At 34.3% G+C, this 19,344-nt stretch overlaps 1 pseudogene; it reads left to right on the forward strand.

Moving 5' to 3' along the window:
- The window catches only part of LOC134470366 (olfactory receptor 7G2-like), a 66,649-nt pseudogene extending 48,872 nt beyond the window's left edge, over window positions 1-17,777 (forward strand).
- The last annotated feature ends 1,567 nt before the right edge of the window (window positions 17,778-19,344 follow it).

Genomic DNA, 19,344 nt, shown 5'->3' on the forward strand with positions numbered 1-19,344 from the left:
AGCCCCACTCACTGGGCCCAGCAGGGAACTATGGCTTGCTCCTCAGGCCAGGAAGAGTGTATCCTCAGGCTGGGCAGAGCTCCCAGCCACTGCTGCCACAGTCTCTGATCTGGCCTGGTCCCCGGGTCTGGTGGAGAACTGGCCTGGGTCCCCAGGTCAGGGCAAAAGTTCCCACAGGCTGGGCGGAGCTCCCAGCTGCCGCTGTTACTCTTACACTTCTGGCCTGGTCTCTGGTCTGGTGGGGAGCCTGTCTGGTCCCCCAAGACAGGGAGAAAGTTCCCGCAGGCTGGGCGGAGCTCCCAGCTGCAGTTGCTATAGTCTCTGAACTGGCCTGGTCCCTGGGTCCGTAGGAAACCAGCCTGGGTCCCCAGGTCAGTGCGAAAGTTCTCCCAGGCTGGGTGGAGCTCCCAGCCACCGCTGTTACTCTTACCCTTCGGGCTTGGTCTCTGGTCTGGTGGGGAGCAGGTCTGGTCCCCCAAGTCAGGGAGAAAGTTCCCACAGGCGGTGGTACAAGTGCCTCCGTCACTGCTTTCCACATATGAAAAATTGAAAACCTTAGAAAAATAATGCAAAACATAAATGCTCAACTGAAGGAAGCAATGGAATCCACGAAACAGATCCAAGCAGAATTTCTAGAGATTTAACCTCCAATTAAGATATACACATTTGATGAAGTAAAGCTTCAATAGAATAGTATACCTAGAAACATAATTGTTACTAGTGATCATGAGGAGATGGCTTAGAAAAAAACAATTGCCCTTGAAAAATCAGTCTAACAGCTTCAAGATAAACTAAAAGAAGAACAACACAATATTTACTGGAGTTAATGATAATGCTGGAGACAGCATTAATACCATAGAAAAAAATTCACAAAAATAACAGCAGAGAACTTCTTAAGAATTGATGAAAAATTTGACATACAAATAAATAAAGCATGTAGAACCCCAAATAGCCATGACACAAATAAATCTATACCATGATAAAATAATCAAGATTCAAAAAGTTCAGCACAAAAACAAGATTCTAAGAGCATTTAGACAAAAGCAAAAAAAAAAAAAATCATAGATCAGAACAGAACAGTGTAAGCAAAAGGGTATTTCAACAGAAGACAACCCATAATTAACAGTAACTACCCTGATGTCATGCCCTGTTTTGTCTTAATCTCTTTAAAAGTAAAAAGAAAAAAATCCATAAATGAAGTCCCATTAGAATCATAGCAGACTACCCCACAAAAATTCTCAAATCATTAAGAGCTCAGATTGTGATATTTTAAGTCCTAAAAGAAAACAACCTCCAACCCCTAAAAAGTGATCTTTTGCAATTGATAGAGAAATCTGATACTTCTATGACAAAGAACACCTAAGGAAATTCATGACCACCAAATCAGTTCTTTGGAATGTCAAGAAGGATTTGTTAGAAACAATGAAGACCACAAGCACAAGAAAACTGATTAGAGAGCAATTAGAGAGCAAGGCAGGGAGCCAGGGAACCAACAATAAAGTAATATGAGAAAGGGATGCCATAATTATCTGTTATAGCAATCAATATAAGTGGTCTAAATTCACCAATGTAAAGAAACAGACTGGTGAAATAGATCAAGAAGCAAGATCTCACAATATTCTGCATTCAAGCAGCACATTTAACTGAAAAGAAATTCATAGACAGAAGTCAAAAAATGGAAAATATTAATCCCAGTGATGAGATCTCAGAAAGAAATCAGGAGTAGTTAATCACAAACAATGTGGAGTTCCAGCAAAGATTGATCAAAAGAGACAAAGAAGCTCACTGCATATATTTAAGGGGAATTTTCAAGAAAAGATTAAAAGTCATAAATATACTTACATAAAACCACATAAAACAAATATTAAAGGAAATTAAAAATCAAATAAGTACTAACACAAATTTGATGGAGGACCTTAATATCCACTCTTCAAATTAGATCAACCAAAAATTTACAAAGAAATATCAGAAATAAAACAAATTGTGGGTAAATGGTCTTAGTATATATCTACAGAGTGTACCACTCCAGAATATCAGAATGCACATTCTTCTCAGTTGTGCATGGGATAGTCTCCAAAATAGACCATATATTAGCCTACTGAACATGCTTAAGTAAATTTAAAATAATTGAAATTAACCCATGCATATTATCTGACTGCAGTGCAATGAAATTAGGAGTCAATGACAAAAGAAACCACAAATCTACATAAACACATGGAAATTAAATAACATCATCCTGAATAACCAATGGGTCACAGAGGAAATTAAGAAATTAAGCATTATATTCAATTAAATGAAAATAATGATACAATATACTAGAACTTATGAGACTAAATAAAAGCAAATCTACAAGGCAAATTTATAGTGGTAAGTTCTATCAAGAAAACAAAGTAAAATGAAATAAACAATGTAATTTTGAAACTCAAACTCCTAGAAAATGAAGAAAAACTCAAACCCAAAACTTTTACTAGGAAGTAAATGACAAAGTCCAAGAAGATATTAATACAATTGACAATAAGTAAGAGAATAATATGCAGAGGCAATGAATTTAAGAGTAGGTGCTTTGAAAGTTTAAATACAATTAATAATTCCATAGTAAACATTATCAAACAGAGGAGATAAAAGACTCAATTTTAAGCAATTATGAATAAAAAGCATTAAATCACAGATCATTGGAAATCCAGAAGATCATAAATATGTATTCTAAGAACTTATGTTCTAATGAGAATGTTGATTGGGCTGTAGGAGAAAACAAGAACACTTTCTCCATTGCCAATGGGAATGATGACTGGTGAAACCACTGTAGAGATCAGAATGGATATACATTAAAAAACCCCAGCATTTAAGGTCCCATTTGACCTAATTATTCTTTTCTGGTTATCTTCATGGAAGAAGTAATAACATCCTACCATGGTGATATATGCACACCTATATTTAAGCAGCACAGCTTGTAATAGTTACCCCTTTGAGACAGCCCAAATTCCCATCAACTGATGAATGGATAATGAGGATATGCAGCACTAAAGAAAGATAAATTTGTTGAATTTCTAGGTAAATTACTGCAAATTGAGACCATATTGTTATGTGAAATATATTGGACTCATTTGTAAACATCACATTGTCTCACTTGTATGACAAACTGAAAGAGTAAATAAGGACTGAAATGTAAAATACTCATCGGTGAAATAGAAAGAAATTATTCAAAGGGAAAGAAGAACAGTGGTAGGGGAAGATGAGAAGTAAGTAAGGGCATAGAATAAAGAAATGATTAAAAAAGCATAAAGAGAAACAAAGGGAGAGCAAAATGGGTTGAAGAGAGGAAAGAGGATTGTGGAAAAAGAGAAATAAAAATGTGCATTGTACAGGCATGAATTCCATATGATAAATATGATTACCTTGCATAACTTATTAGTATCAATGAGTATTCAAAAATGAATAATCAAACAAACATGATAACAGGTAGGGAGATGTATCTTTCTCAAATGGAAGGGCAATCAGGAGATGGAACAAGTGAAGAAAAGGAGGAGAGAAAGTGGATGAAAAAGGAAATGGGACAGAAATTATGTGTGTGCTAACTTCACACAAGCAATATAATCATGATGTACTGCTGCTGTAGTCACGGGTTGTGCAGAGAACAATTAGAATCAGGACACAGAATTTATACTATTATTTTATGATTGTTACCCAGAGTTAATAAAGAAAGGGCCAGAAATCTATCCAAAACACTAAAGACTAAGAATATTCAGCCAAGGCTTGGATACCAGAGCAGGGTCCGGCATGAGTCCAGATGAAAACCTAGAGCCCATGACAATGCCTCCACAATTCCAACTTGGGATCTAAAGCTCAAGAGAAGGACTCACACCAGTCTGTTTTATGGATCCGTGCTGGAAAGGCCCAAAGGTCAGTGGTGGAAGCTAGAAAATCTATGCCAGCAGAATGAAGGAGCAGTCCTGGTAGGATCCATGAAATCACACTCAAAGTAAGAACCACAGCTGCCCTGAAAAGTACCACAGTCATCCTCAAGGAATGGAGGCCCTGAGCTCCCCCCAAAATCAGGAGTCAAGTACATGCAGGAAGCCAGCCGGACAAGCTTTTCCTGGAGATTAAACAGCACAAATCTTTCTCTTCAGAGCCAGGAAATAATGCTCAGTGTAAGCACCAAAGCTCTCCCAAAGTTAAATACAGTGACTGTCACCAACAGGGTCCCAAGCTTCTCTGATGACAAGGGTCGGACTGACACTGGAGAGGCTAGTCATGAAGATCTCCTCCAGGAGAAACAATGGCTGTCATGGCAACATGTAGGAGAATCCACAATGCCTTCCTATCCTTCTCCACATCTCTATTTAGACTGGCAACTTCTCTCAGGTAGAACACCTACACTCAGCACAATAGTGATTTAATTATGCTCGCATTAAGTTGACTGCCAGTTTTTAATCCATAACAACTGAAAATACAGAAAAATAAGGAACAAGGATTAAAAAGAAATTACACTTACGCAGCTGCTGAGCTCCTTTGGGTGGGGCCAGAAGTCGCTGATGCTCTTGCCAGCTTCTGAGATTCTCCAGATGAGTGGAAGGATCTCTGAGGCTTCTGCTGGGCCACTGAGATACTGCAAGTTTGTGCTTTCATTGTTCAATTATTTAATCAATTTTTCATGTTTATCTCTTGTAATCTGAACAACTGCTTTGAAGATAACCATACACAATATATTAGACAGTATTAACCTCCTATTATTTTATTTCAAAATTCTTGAAATGCATCATTTTATTCATTTTAAAATAAAAAAAAAATATTTTAAAAAGTTACACTGTATTGCCTCCTTAAGACTCTGGTTTTTTAATTTATTTGATGTTGACTGTATTTTCAGCTTCTACTATTTATTTATTTTGGGTAGTTGTGTTAGTACCTAATGTACTTATATTTTTTTAAGACTAGAAACCCAAAAATCTTTCTGCACTACTGCATTATAACCAAGCTCATTTCTCCCCATCTTTTGTAGCAAAATCTTTGAAAGAGTTGTTTCTATTGGCGCTCTTGATATTCTCTCCTCCCATATTATTCTCAGGTCAGTCCAAAGATGCTTCACCCTACTTATTCATCAGTCAAGTTTACAATTTACTCATCAATGTTAAGACATTATTGCTAATTTCATTAATGACTTCTGCTAATGGGTTGTATAGTAAAGACTGCAAACCCATCCTCTAAGCAATAGTGAATTTTCTTCATTTATTCATTGAAATATTTTCTGAAGTTTCTGAAAATTCTAAATTCATCTTCTCAATTTAGCAGTGCTCACCTGTTGAAATCACCTATATTTTTCAACTAAAGCAGCCCTTCTGCCCTCAGCAACTAATATCCTAAGAAAAATCTTTAATAGGTGGGTGGTGCAAGTTCTGTCTAGCTCATATACAAAACTTGGCTTCTTCTTACTTACTATATTATGTTTTGGGTTTGTCTTAAGTACTTGGAAATTTTAATGTTACTTTTATGTATTAAAAATTTTCATTATGTTATGTGAAGAAGTACTCTATTTTACAATCATATCAATTTCTTTGTTTTCTTTTTCAATCTTAGATTACTGAATTGGTTAAAGTGAAAAGAGTGAAATTGATGAAGAATATAGCAATATTACTACTATATTATATTGCAAATTATATACTTATGAAAGTAATTAACACTTCATAATTAGTGAAAATACTGAAGATACATGAAAATAATGAAGTCCTTAAATGTAAAATGTTTTCAAAGGAATCCTAGCAAGAAACACTATTTCTAGCAGTTAAATGATGATTGAAACCTGACCAAAAATACCAAGAATGGCTAAAACTGCCTTTGGATTGTTTTGTAGTTAAATGAACATCTCATTTAAACAGGAAGAATCATAATATGAAGACAAATGTTTTTAATATACAGTATATGTTGTGACAACAGTTGTGGAATTGGAAATATTTTTGTACAAGGGGCAAGTAAGGGAGCAGCATACAGGTAGATCCATATTTTTTCAGGCAGGAGTGAACAGTGAAAATAGGTCTTAAAATATGCAAAATACAGAAAAATTGCATTTAAGCAAATAGGCTATTCTATGTAGGATTTATATCACAGCTAATCTGAATGCCAGTCTATAATGACACTTTTGTAATTAAAAAAATGCTCTAATTTACTAGGCAAATTTCACATGTCCTGTGACTAGACAATCTCATGGGTTTGAATAACATTAATGCAAACAAGGGCTCAAGAGTCAGGAAAATAGCCATTATGAATACATCTCTTGTTTAGATTCAGTCATTAAGCATCTACACCCCTGGAATAAGAATGACATGAAAGCAAAGGGTCTACTGAGGAGGTTTTAATATTGAACCACCATATAAGTGGAGACTTCAGTAGGTCACCTTGTGTTGTGTGAAGCACTTGAGCTTCTTCCCAAAGCTGTTGTCTCTCAATGTGAAACTCAGTGACTCTTTTACTTCTCTTCAATTCCTGAGAACGTATCCTCCTTCTTCAATGCTTAGAAGAGATTTTGATCATTGCTGCTCTTGAATCCAGAGTGTCACAAAATGTGTCTTTAAAAATGCCCTGGAAATTAAATTAGAGATTAAGGTAATTAGATTAATTAGAGATTAAATTAAAATAGAGATTTTACTAAAATAACCTGACAATCAGGGAAGAGAGGACATGCAATGTGACAGGAATCAAGTATGGTGTGATTTCTTGTCAACTACCTGTCACTCTTGACACATTTTAACAGATGATCAGACCCAGACTCATCTATCTCGGATTCTGCTCGTTTTGAACTCTCCAAGAATATAGATTCTATCTCTTTCTTTTTAGAAATCTACCCTTTCTCACACATGATGTCTCTTACAAAGGGTTCCTATATTTATTTGTATTATGTGATAAATGTAAAGAGTGAATTTAGTGAGTATAATTATTGCAAGGCTCCCACAAACAAGAACCAGAAATTGCAAGGTTCAACAAAAGAATTTATTCCCAAATTTCTGGAAATAAATTCAAAGTGTCTACAGAAACGTATTCATTATGTTCACCAATATGTCTCTTGCTGACTATAAATCTTACTCTCTTTTACTTCATCTTTTCACAGATGCTTTATATGCTTATATTTAAACATAATTAAATATAAGCCAAAAAATTGTTTCTGAATACCTTCTCCTGGGACTGACACATGTTCCAGAACTGTAGCCCTTCATCTTCATCCTCCAACCTGCTTCACAGCCTGATGATGCCTCATTTGTTGTTCTGCACAGACCTATGAATTCCCCAGTTCTTTTATGATCTTAATCAGATTATTGAATTTACTAATATTATCAAACTTCCCTCCTCAGACATTAGAATTCATAAAAGCATTATGAATCTTGTATTGGCATTTTTGTGATGTTACTCTCTTTGGAATTTTTTTTTCATATATCTGCATTGTGTTCTATATCTCAAAAATGCAATCTTCAGTAATAATGCAAACATCCTTTTTCATCTGTGAATCTCATTTGTCAATCATTTTCTTGTTTTATGGGACAAGTTTTGGAGTGTACATTGGGTCCACCTTTACTGACTCATCCAAGAAGCCTGTAGTGGTTTGAGCGATGTACACTATTGTCCTTCAAATGCTAAATGCCTTTATCTACAGTTTGAAGAACAGGTACATGAAAAAGCCTTGGAAATACTAATCGGCAGGATAACTTGTCATCTATTATAGTGTGTCATTTATTTTGCTTCTAGAGGCCAAAGAAACAGCATCCCTAGCAATGATGAATGAATGAAACTACTGTTGCATTCCCTCTTAAATGACTAAGCAATTGCAGTCAACTTTTCAAGTTGCTTTTCAACTTGAGTGTGTATAGGATATCATTTTATATCCATCTCTGTGATTATGACCTGATTTATAGTCTCCAAACACAAATGATTAATGTAAATTCTAAAGGAGCAGAATAAGAAGCAAGTGTCGCAATTTTGCCAAATGTTTTTGGTGTGCACTTTAGATGTGGTAAGTTTAAGATGTGCAGGTTAGAATATTATTTAGTAAAAATTTTGGTCATATCAAAAGAATAGTTTTCACTTAATGGTACAGGTAAAGCCATGGGAATTACCTCCTATTGTCAGAGGAAACAGTGTACATTTACTGTGTGTGAAGCAATTACTGGGACCAGTTGTTGATAAACTATTTCTTTCTGAGGCAAAAACAGGATACACTGTAGTCAGGATCATTGCTTGTCAAATTGAATTATTTGATGACATGTTAATTTGAGAAAATTGTGTGATATTTGGAACTGAGTAAACATTTTCAATCATAACAAGGAAAAAATCCCCAAATCCTAAATTCAAAGCATTGATATCCTTAAACTATGGAATTATCTTTTATTACAAGGTTAAGGAATATATTAGAGGTCAGGAATATGTCAGAACAGTGCTCAGAGCTTCACTGCAACCTCCATGAGCTACCCTTATCCTACAACCAACATTCTTTCCTGTCCCCAGATAGTTGTAGTAAATGCAGATGCCATATCTGGTCATGATGCTAGAGACAGGAAACCAGTTATCTTGGTCCATTGATGGTTAACATTTTCATGGATCATCTGGAATACATCTATGTCATGGACAGAACTTGTGCTCTAAAATATGCTCAGATTTTGTCCCACTAACATAATATTTTTTGTACCATACAGATGAATATTACATGGCAGAAAGGGGATTCACAGAGGAATGATTTTGAAATTGTATGTCTGGCTCCTAAAATATGATACTTTTCCTTATTGGAGAGAGAAAAACAGAAAGACAACTGCCTGATAAAGTATGGATCAACCAATTGGGTGGTAGATTGATCAGCCCATATTTAATTGGTAATTTTTGCCCATTAAAATCGTAGTTTCCCAGATCACTTCTGCAAACATTCCAACAGCACTTTTCTTTGAGCAGAATCTACCCATGTAGTTCAGGCTGATTTTAAACACACTATGGACCCCAGGCTGACCTTAAACTCATGGAAATCCTCCTTTCTCAGCCTCCTAAGTCCTGGTATTACAGACATGTGCCACCATCCCCAGCTCCCTTAAACTAATTAAATAATCTGGCTTCTTTTGAGTCAGTTTAGGCTCAAAATGCTAGAAGAATCCTCTGTCTTATTCACTCCATCATTGTGTTTCAGAATCAGTCAGTTCAGTTTAGTTGTTATGTATTTGCTTTTAATATTCTACATTTTACATTGGATATGATGACATTAAAAATAAGAAGCTTTATTAAACTGTATAGTATATTAGTTGTATATAATTATGTGCTCTGTTTTAAGAAATTCATACATGTATTTTGGCCATTTATGCTCTCATTATGCTGTCATCTCTTCTTTCTCTTTATCTCCATCTCTAAAAATCTGCATCATACATCCTTGCCAAATCAAGTAAGTGTTATTTTTGGATGTAGCCTAAGGCCTGGGGATTTCTCCTACTCTTGGAACTAAACCTAGAACCTTTAAGCTGAGCTGTATCCCACCGATAATATATATATATATATATATATATATATATATATATATATTTAGGATTTGGTTTCATCAAGTTGATAAGTTGCCCAGGTTGAGCTCTGAATCTCTTTTCCTCTCTTTGTTGATACATCAATTCCATTTGTTATTATTTTTCATAGATACTTATGTTACATAGTATTTTATTCAGCCTGAGAACATGGTGGGTAGCCATATCATGTCTTTTTATTCTTCCCTTACATTCCTAGTCCTTCTGTCTCCCTCTTTTCCCAGATTCCATTTTAATCTGTAAATATTCTATCTCTGTTTTTCTTTATCTCTTTATTTTCTTTTTGAAAGTATTTTTACTTTTGCCTTTTATATGAGAGATAACATAAAATCCTTAACCTCTCATGACTGACTTATTATCCTGAGCAACATTGTCTCAAAATCTATCCATTTTTCTACGTATGATTCAAATTTATCTTTCCTGTGCTGAGTAGTGATCCACTGTGTATTCAAATCACATTTTCATATCCATCTGCTGATGAGTATATAGCCTGTTTCCATAATTTACTTATTGTGAGTTGTTTTGTGTAAACATGGATATGCATTATTCATGTACCTATGTAGTAGAATTGCCTTAGCTTTTCTGGGAACATATTCAGGAGAGATAGCAGTATATCAGGTCTAATAGACCTTTATTTTTCACTTTCTTGAGAAATTGCTTTGCAGATTGCCAAAGAAGTTACACTTATTTAGTTTTATCACAGCAATGTGGAAAGGATGATATTTTATCCAAATCCTGCAGGTTTTACTCTTTTCTAGTCTTGTGACATTGATTTCTATTAAGTAGGTCTTTGTCTATGCTAATGTCTACAGGAGTTTTACAGATTTATTTTCTTCCAGTAGATTCAGTGTTTCTGTATATATATATATATATATATATATATATATATATTAATTCATTTTTATTTGACTTGATTTCATTACCACCTGATTACAGAATGAGATACATGGATCAAGTTTCATTCTTCAGCATGTGAATAACAATTTTCCCAACACTGTGTTCTTTTCTGTGATTTGTCATTTGTTTTGGATTTGTGCTTCTTGAGTAAGTGAAGTATGTGACATCACTATAATGCAGTATATCTGAAACTTATAACATGAAAGTCTGCTACGTGTCTAACTTACTAGCCAGGCTCATTTTTCACTTGATTTTGCTTTAAGACTAGCTTTAAATGTAGCTTTATTGCTTTTTGTCTAGCTTTATTATTTTTGACATCTGGTTTATAGTTTTCCAAACACAATATCTGCACATTGTTCAGGTTCCACAAAACTAGAAATTGAAATGAGGATTAATATTGGTAAATTTTTGGTACACTCTTTAACTGTACTAATTTGAAAAATGTCTACTGGATTGTAAGTGATTTTAACAAAGCTTTGGTCCTACCTACATACTACCTAGAGAAAAATTACACCATGGGGATTGATTACTAGTGTTAGTCCTACTGCAGGAAAAGTGGTAGATATTCACTGTTTGTGAAGTAATTAGTAGGACCGTTTGCTAGTAAAGTATTTTTTTCTGAGGAAGTAACATCATATACCATATTCTCGGACATCATCAATAAATTGGCTTAATGAGATATTCTTTCATTATTGTGAATAATGTCTTTCACCAACAGGAAGTGGAAACACCAAAACAACACTGAGAATTTGGAGGCAGTCATTGAGCAAAATCATTTCTAGAATGTCGGACCCTGATCTCTGGAGATCTAGGACTTATATGGATAAGCAAGCAGGACATACAGAGGCAGAATGGTTTTCCAGCTGGGGATTAGTTTATATAATATGCATCGCAGTGACCCTGCTATGCTTCGCAGTGACCAGCCATGTCTAAGAGACTGAAGCTACCAGAACTAGAAAAGGAGCTATGATGTGGGCAACTAAGAAACTGAAGAATACTGCCTAGGAAAGCATTTTCTCCTACATTTTCAGTGGTCTGTTCTTTTAAGGAAATAAAGGGTAGCTTAAATCTGAAATGGAATAACTGGTTGTAATAGAGTGGTTTTTCATGTTTGGATATTTCTGATGAGATTTCCTAAGTGACTGAACCACTCTACCTTCTTATTATATTTTTTCATTGTTCAATAAAGTTCTCAAATCATTTTAATTTTTCTTCACAAGTTTACAGTGTAAAATGGCATTTAACTAAGCTGTTTTTCATTTATAGTAAATTTGACACTCACTTTCCATACTCTGAATAAAATGTTTTTTTCTTATGATTTGTATGTTTTACATATTGCTATTAGGCTGACAGTTTTATAAATTATTCATAATGTTTCTATATGATTCAAGTGGATTTATAATGGTAGTAGATGTTGTGGGGCTTATGTATGGGGGTATAATTTATTTTTAAAGATTTATTTCTCTCTGTGTGGTTCTCGCATTTAGTTCATGACCACAAGAACTTACTTTTAACATTGTTCTGGATTTTACCTCATATCAATGTTAACTAGGTCTTAATACCAAAACACCTAGTTTCCTCAATTTAAAAAATTGTGGTCTTGTGTTTAGTTGAGATATATTGCATCTTTAATGGGAAAAAATTCAAATCAGCAACAAGATGAGAGTATCCTCTCATTACTCTTGTTAAAATAATTGAAATTTTAGCCACCAGAATCAGGCAAAAGAAAGAAATAAAAGAAATGTACATAAGAAATGAAATCAAACTATCACTTTTTGCAGATGTAATGATGTTTTACAAAAATCTCCACTAATTGAATTTTATAAATCATGAAAAAACAAAAGATAAAATGATACAAAGTCAGTTCCCCAAATCAGCCACCTTTCTATATACCAGCAATGAACACAATGAGAAAGAAAGCGGGAAACTAATTCTATTCACAGAACCTTGAAATTTTTAATAAAAAAGAAATAACCAATCAACAAAGAAATTCATCTATAATGAATGAAAACTATACAAATAAAAATTATAAAAGATATGAGAAATATCAAAACATTTTTCCTGATAAGCAGAAACAGTATTTTCAAAATAAGTATAATCAATATACAAAGGTTTAATGCAATTCCAATAAATAAACCACCACCAGCCTTTAGTGACTAAGAGAATCTTACAACTCATATGGAACCCAAAGTGACCTCATTAATGCATAGAAAGCCTGAGAAACAACCACAAAGCAAGAAGCATCACAACTCCACATTGCAGATAATAAAACAAAGCTACGATAGTTAAAAAGTATGATATGGCACTAAAATAGAAATACTGATTAAACAGAATCAAGGATGCAGGAGAGAACCGAATGTACCTTCAACCATTTTATCTTTGAAATATGGACCAACACCAAATGCTAGAGAAATTATAGCTTCTTTAATACATGGTTCTGGGGAAACTGACTAACTCATGTGCAGAAGAATTAATCTACTCTCATATTACTCACCCTTTAGTAGAAATAAAAATATATAAGATATCTACATCAAAAAGCCAAAATATTGAATATTTGTGAATGTGAAATAGGTAACTTTTGAAGTCATTGGTATAGACAAAGACTTTCTGAGCAGAAGTCTAATTACACAAGAAATAATATGAAGTACAATAAACTGAATTATATCAGCTATAAACAGTCTTCACACTGGAAAAAATAACAATAAGAGTGAAGAGACAACTTTTAGAGTAGGAAATTTTTTCTAGATATTCTTTGGGTAGGGGAGTAACTTCTAGATTATGTAAAGAATTCCAAAGACCAGACACCAAAATATAAAACACTTAATAAAAATGAGCAATGTATATGTACAGGCACTTCTCAAATGAAGGATTACAATTAGTCAACAAGTTAAAGTCAGAATTTATTTTTTTAAGAAAGTCATTATTTCTGGAGTAAGAAACCAATAATAAATATTAGAGGGCCTGTGTAGAAAAATGTGCCCTTCACTGTGGGTTGCAATGCAAAGTGGAATAACCACTGTGGGAATCAGTGTGAGACGCCTTAAAATACTAGGATTACCAGTCCCATTTGATCTAGTTAATCTCCTTCTTGGTATCTTCCTGGAAGAATTAAAAACATTATGCCACAGTGATATATGTGCACACAGATTTATATCACCACAGTTTGTAACTGATGAATCTTGGAAACAGCCCAAATGGCCTTCAATCAAAAAAAAGATAAAAAGATTTTGTTTAAAAAAAAAAAACACAATGAAGTAGTATTCCACCACAAAAAAAGGATAAACTTGAGACAATTCTAGGTAAAAAGATATAAATTGAGAGCATAGATTTAAGTGAAATAAATTTGTCTCACATTTGTAAATATTGCAGGGACTCCTTGGTATGAGAAACTGAAAAAGTAAATAAGTACTAAAATAGTACTCTGATAGATACTCTGATAGATATAGTGAAAATGAGAGAGATTTTTCAAAAGGAAACTGGAACCAGGGATGAAGTGAAGGAAAGGAAGGAAAGGAAAAAGAAAATACAATAAAAATGGTAAAATGGAACCAATGCTTTGGCTATAGGGAAAAGGGGTTAAAAGGAGGAGAGATGGTTTGAAAAAAAGAGATATCAAAATATATCATGTGCAAGTACAGATTTCCTATGATGAATATCATCAGTAAATGTATCTAACATGTACCATTAAACTTTTTTAAAAATTAGAATTATGCTTCTAAATTATTAATTGCATAAAGTTTTCTTTGTAATTAACAGTTAACACTGAAACTTACTATAGCAGTATACAATGTGTGTAACATTTTCAGTGCTCATGAGATGTGGATGAACCAAATAATGCTGAGAAAAAGTGACACAAATATGGTCACATGGGTCAGAAAATTAGCCTTTCTGAATTCCTCACTGATACAGAGTTGATTTTTAAAGACATGTACTTCATGATAGTCAAATAGCTGGTGTAATGAGAAGCTTTGGATATTGACCCTCTGAGGACTGACTGAATGGAGAAGTCAGCCTGTGGCCCACTTCCCTCTGCAGTCCTGTGCCAGTCAGGAAGCAACACCCATGCTCCCTCCCATATATGATCCTTGTTTAACAGAAGCATGGTAACATATTCAGCCTACCCGTACTTCTGGAGAACACATGTCTGTTTGCAATACCCAGATGAGATATCAAACAATATTTTTAGTCACAGTTAAAAAGTTCCATACTTAATGTTTTGGAAGTAATGTCAGATATGACTGATGTATCTAATTCATTTATTATTTATTTTGATTTAATTGCTACATATTTTACAATGTAAGCATGCCAAGTGTATAGTGGTATTAGTTTTTTTCTTTTTTCAACTTGGTAATTCCCAAAGGTATCTGCGGCACAGAAACATATCTTAAGATTTTCACTTATTATGCTAGGAATGTTCTTTTTCTTCATTTCCCTCAGTTGCCTTGGTACATTGCTTCTTTATGAAATCGAATAGCTCCATGAATAGTGGTACATGACTATACAAAAAATAAAGCAAAAGATATGTGAATTCAAATGTTCCATGTAATGTTTTCTGTGCTGGATGTTTTTGATCTAATTGTTTCTCATCATATAATACATCCATATTTTTTACCAGGTCTATATAAAGTAACTGAAAAATTGTATTTGTTGAAAGCATGTAATGTGGTGGTTGGTACACACATAAAATGAAAAGTGATTACTCTTATCCAGCTAACATCTTTGTCAAATTGGTGCTGTTGTTTAAACATTCACATGCTTGAAGATATTCCTCATTCAAAAAGCATGTGTGAAGACCTGGGTCACATTCAGCACACATACATAAGTAGGATTGAACAGAATGATAAATGTGTTATAACTTCTTTTTTTCTCCCATTGATGTCAGAGATCATTGCCGTACTATGACAATCCCAGTAAGATTATCTTCTAAGTGACTTATATATCTGTGTTTTCTTGTAAGCTTCTGTTTTCTGAATATAACCAAATATTATTTTTTTCATTTTTTGAAGTCTGTGTGTCAATTTCATTTATCTGCTTTGAAACGGTATACTTCTCAAATTAAGCAATAACTTAGAGTGATAAAAATGATATATATATAAACATGCCCACCTTGTTCTAATATCAATTGCTAAAGGAGATGTTATGCAGTTTGTAGAAGAGCTTAATGAACTTCAGACACTTTTTGCTCTTTTTCTATCCACTGCTATCATCTGCTAGATAGCTGACAAATCATGCTGCAACCAATATATAGTTAGAGATTGAAATATCTGAGAAGGAAGATACTAGAGGAAAATATTAAAATCAGCAAATGATAAGCTTTGAATTATTATTTAATGATAATAATTCTTTCCATATTGTTGTCCAGTAGTGTAGATAATCACCTTTTGTGAGATAAAAAAGAATATAATACTAGACCCAAAAGTAAAATGAAATCAAAACTTATCAAGAAGAAGAAACACATCTGGGTGTTCCACATATGGGGTCCAGAACAAAGGAGACATTTGAGGCTTAACACATCTTCAAAGCATATCATTTGTCATTAAAGTTTTTAGAAGTTCAATGGTCTACAGTTGGAGTGGATTTTGATTACTAGTGTGAGATCATACAGTTTTCCCAGGAAGACTGCTGTCTTATCTTAAGAAGGTTAGCCACATGCCCCATTGATTAAACATCCACTTTCTTTCCCAAATTACTGCACAGATGTATAACTTTATGCTTATTTCTTGCCATTGGTTACTTCAAAGTCTTTCAAGCTCTCTGCAGTATTATGAAATATTAATAGTTATCAATATAGAGAACTAGCTCAGCAGTCAACACAGCTGCACTCAAATGCAGATTCGCCAAGTACTGTTTAGCTCGTAACAACAGTATAACCTCACTTTATCTAAAGATCTTCTTAGGTAAGTGGGAAGGATAGCAAGAAAATCACATGTGTGTGATTTGACATAACTTTCTGGTGTTCAAAGTTAAGCTAAATTTAACCATTTTTTAGAACTATTTCATAACTGGACTCTCATCTTTGGTTTGCTTAATCTGTGGATTTATACTTTATTTAACTGTCAGTATCTGGCACAAGGAATGAAACAAAATTGATGTGCAATAAAAATATGCTTCAATAAGATGAATGGAGAAAAATGGGATGCTGGAAGTTAGATGAAGGAAGCAACTATCAGAGGAAAATATGTTTTTAATTGAGTTCAAATTAATCATGAGAAAATTGTGTCATTGAATGCATTTGAACACTAAATTCACTCTAATTTCAGGAAATATCAAGTTCATCTAGAGGGTTTATTGAAGCATGTGCATACGCCTCCATTACCAGAACTTATGGTTAATAAGTTTTGACATGGGACAAAGAACTTATATTTTCACAAGTTCCCTAGTGGTGCTGCCAATAGTGTTAACATATTATTTCATTCCATATTTCCACCAGATGAAATGTAAACACTAGAAACCCAACAAATGTTGCAATTTTTTTCTTGAGATACTAGATGATCCAACTCTGTATCTGCTCATCTTCAGCCTCTTCCTGTTCATAAACCTGGTCACCATCCTGGAGAACCTGCTGGTCATTCTGGCCATCAGCTCTAACAGCATAGTACTTCTTTCTCTCATACCACCTCAAAATCAGCATAGTACTTCTTTCTCTCCAATCTGTCCTTCACTGACATCTGTTTAAGCACAACAACAATTCCAAAGATGCTCTTGAACACTCAAGCACAAGATCAGAGCATCACTTATTCAGGATGCCTTACTCAGGCTTGAGTTGTTCTGTTCTTTGCTGGTTTGGAGAATTGTCTTCTTACAGCAATGGCCTATGATTGCTATATGGCCAGTTGTCACCCCTTGAAATACACATTCACCATGAACCCCCTCCTCTCTGCTCTGATGGTTCTACTTTCCTAACCCATTAGTACTGTGAATGCCCTCCTTCTTGCTCTGATGGTGCTGCATATGTCCTTATGCACAAATCTGGAAATCCCCCTCTTCCTCTGTGAACTCGATCAAATCATCAAACTTGCCTGTTCTAACACGCTCATCAATAACTTCCTTACATATGTTTCAGCTTTCATATTTGGTAGTGTTCCTCTATCTGGAATGATTTTCTCTTATGCTCAAATACTCTCATCTCTTTTGAGGATTCCATCAGGTAGGACAAGGTATAAAGCTATTCCAACCTGTGTATGTCACCTGACAATTGTCTTTCTATTTTATGGGAGAGGATTGGGTGTCTACATAAGTTCTGCAATTACTGACTCCTCCAGAAAAACTGCTATGGCTTCTGTGATGTACTCTGTGCCCCCCCAAATAACTAATCCCTTTATTTACAGGCTGAGAAACAGAGAATGAAAGAAGCAGTAAAGAAATTATTCAGAAGGGTGTACTTGGTTCTGTGATATGTCATTTACTGTGCACAGAGTGAGTCACAATGACAGAAATACCGGCGTGTTAGAATGTCTGACTCTCTCTACACCAAGTTCATCATCAAGTTCATCACATGATGCTATAAAGTCTAAATACATTTGAACTTTGTATTTCAGGTAAATTTACTTTTCTTGTAGTCATTCTTGATATTTCAAAAATAACCTCACTTTCTAAAGTCAGTTTTCTTTCCCACCTTATGGAATCAGACCATAGGTCATGGGTTTTAGTATTAACTGACTCTAAAAATACGTTTAATAACCACAGGCCAATTGATCTTATTTGTGTGGCACAGTTTAGCTATTCAATATCTGTATACAAAATGCAGTGATTTGATTAGAATAGTTGGCATATTCACCAACTCAAATATTTACTCTTGCTGAGATCCATCATGATAGATTAGCGTTAGCAGCACTAATAAGATAGTCAGAGGATGCTGACAAGAATCTGTGCATACTCAGAAATGAGGGAAAGTAAAAACCTCTGCCTAGAAAGTGGACTTAAAAGTGAAACCCACCAGAAGATAGCAAGTGTAAAGATGGGTTAGAGGAGAAGGCAGGGTTTACTTCCTATTCCTGAAACTTGGAACAGTATCTAATGATTGCTCTGGCAGCATATATACTAAAATTAGAATTGTATGTAATGCCCTAAGGGAAAAAGTGAAAAAAAAAAAACTATTAAAATCAGGGTAGCTGAACCATTGCAATTTTATGTCCACCCAAACACTCACCAGTGTCTTCTTGTTCCAGCTATGCTCCTATTATAATTTGGAGGCCAGCACCCAAGACACATGCAGGAAAATGTGTCTAGGTTGGCTTATGAAACATTTATTCAGTCCCCCTAATTCGTGTATCAGTTTTTGTGCCAGTACCATGCTGTTATCAGTATCGATTTGCAATATACTTTGAGATCTGGGATTGTAATGTGTACTGCTTACTCTTGTTGCTGAAAAAATACTTTTAAGATAACAATATGCAGTATATTAATTAGTATTAATTTCCTATTATTTTTGAAAGTCTATAACTCTTGTATCTTTTTGCTTTTTATCATTTTGCTTTTTTAAAATTAAAAAAAAACGGTTTCGTTACTTTTGAAACTTTTTTGGTTATGTATGAATTTTAGGATTATTTTGTCCAGTTTTGTGCAGAATTATTTTAGTATTTTGTTTGGGATTGCTTTAAATGTACACATCATTTTTGGTAATATGACCATGCTAACAATATTGATTAAAATATATTGGAAGAAGAATGTCTTTCTACTTACTAATGTCCTCTGAGATCACAGTTCTCATTATAGAGGACTTTTGCTTCCTTGATTAAGTTAATAGGTATCCAATTGTATTTTAAGCTACTGTGAATCATGATTTTCTTGATTCTTTCTCAGTGTATTCACTGATGCTGTATAAGAATGGTATTTATTTTTGAATGTTGATTGTGTTTATTTTATATCCTTTGCAGAAATAGTTATTTGTGATAATCTTTGGTGGCATTTTTTG

This window comes from Cavia porcellus, unplaced genomic scaffold (assembly GCF_034190915.1).
Source record: "Cavia porcellus strain 051 isolate PalLab524CR breed Dunkin Hartley unplaced genomic scaffold, mCavPor4.1 scaffold_14, whole genome shotgun sequence".
In the NCBI taxonomy this organism is placed as follows: domain Eukaryota; kingdom Metazoa; phylum Chordata; class Mammalia; order Rodentia; family Caviidae; genus Cavia; species Cavia porcellus.